Here is a 1,107-nt window from a genome sequence, read left to right as displayed (position 1 = left end):
CATCAAATGTGGCCCTTGTTTAAAGCTGAGTAATTCCTAAGCATGCAAATTTTACCATTCCGTTTGTACTGTCTATGCAAAATTTAACATTCCGTTTGTACTGTCTATCCCTCTCAATTCAAACTAATATTATTCCTTTAAAACATTTGCAAGTTTTTTTTGGGACTTGGTTTGTAACCCATCTCATTAGGCAAAAGCAACACTCCAAATCCCCTGAATAAACCCCTTTGCAGCTTAGATTCCCTCTAAGACAGTTGAGGGACAATGACTTTTTTTCTATTTTAAAGGGGTACTGTCTTCGAGATCTCAACAAAAGACTGTCACACCCTTGGTCACAGTCTTGTCCTCACCCTTGAGGTCACACCCTTGGCCTCATCTTTAGACTGTTTTCCTGATCGTGCCTTGGATTTGATCTTTGTTCCGAAGGTTTTATTTATTTATTTATTTATTTATTTATTTATTTAGAGCGTGAGTGAACAGGGGAGGGGCAGAAAGAGAGAGGAAGACAGAGAATCCCAAGCAGGCTCCACGCTGTCAGAATGGAGCCTGATGCAGGGCTTGGTCTTGAGAACCATGAGATCATGATCTGCAGTCAAATGCTCTACCACTGACCTATACCCCCAATGAGATCATGATCTGAACTGAAATGAAGAGTCAGACGCTTAACCAACTGAGCCACCTGGGCGCCCCCAGAAGGTATTTCTTAGAAAGAATTTGTTTTTGAATGCAATCCTGGATCCTTTGTATGTATATGTTCCTTAGCTTATCTAATTTGCTTTATTTCTCTTACTCACATTTTACCATACACAGCAAATGAAGGCAGGTTGTATTCTCAGTACTCTGCTTGGGTATCCCCTGAGCTAGGTTATCCCTTCCAGAAACACATCTTCTATTCCACCTTCCCACAGCAATGCTGTTGCTAAATTTTCTGTTACTACATCACAAGGATCCCTTTTCTTTAAGCTTCTTGGAACATTTTCTTCATTTTCCTTTGAGTTATTTGGCAACCTTCTCCTTAGGGCTATGGTCACGATTCTGCTTAACAGCCTCCCGAAGGTCATCAGGACTTCTTCCAACCACTCAGTCTGAAAGCCTGCATGTATTCTA

This window comes from Prionailurus viverrinus, chromosome B2 (assembly GCF_022837055.1).
Source record: "Prionailurus viverrinus isolate Anna chromosome B2, UM_Priviv_1.0, whole genome shotgun sequence".
NCBI classification, from domain to species: domain Eukaryota; kingdom Metazoa; phylum Chordata; class Mammalia; order Carnivora; family Felidae; genus Prionailurus; species Prionailurus viverrinus.
Note: the sequence above shows the minus strand (reverse complement) of the source record.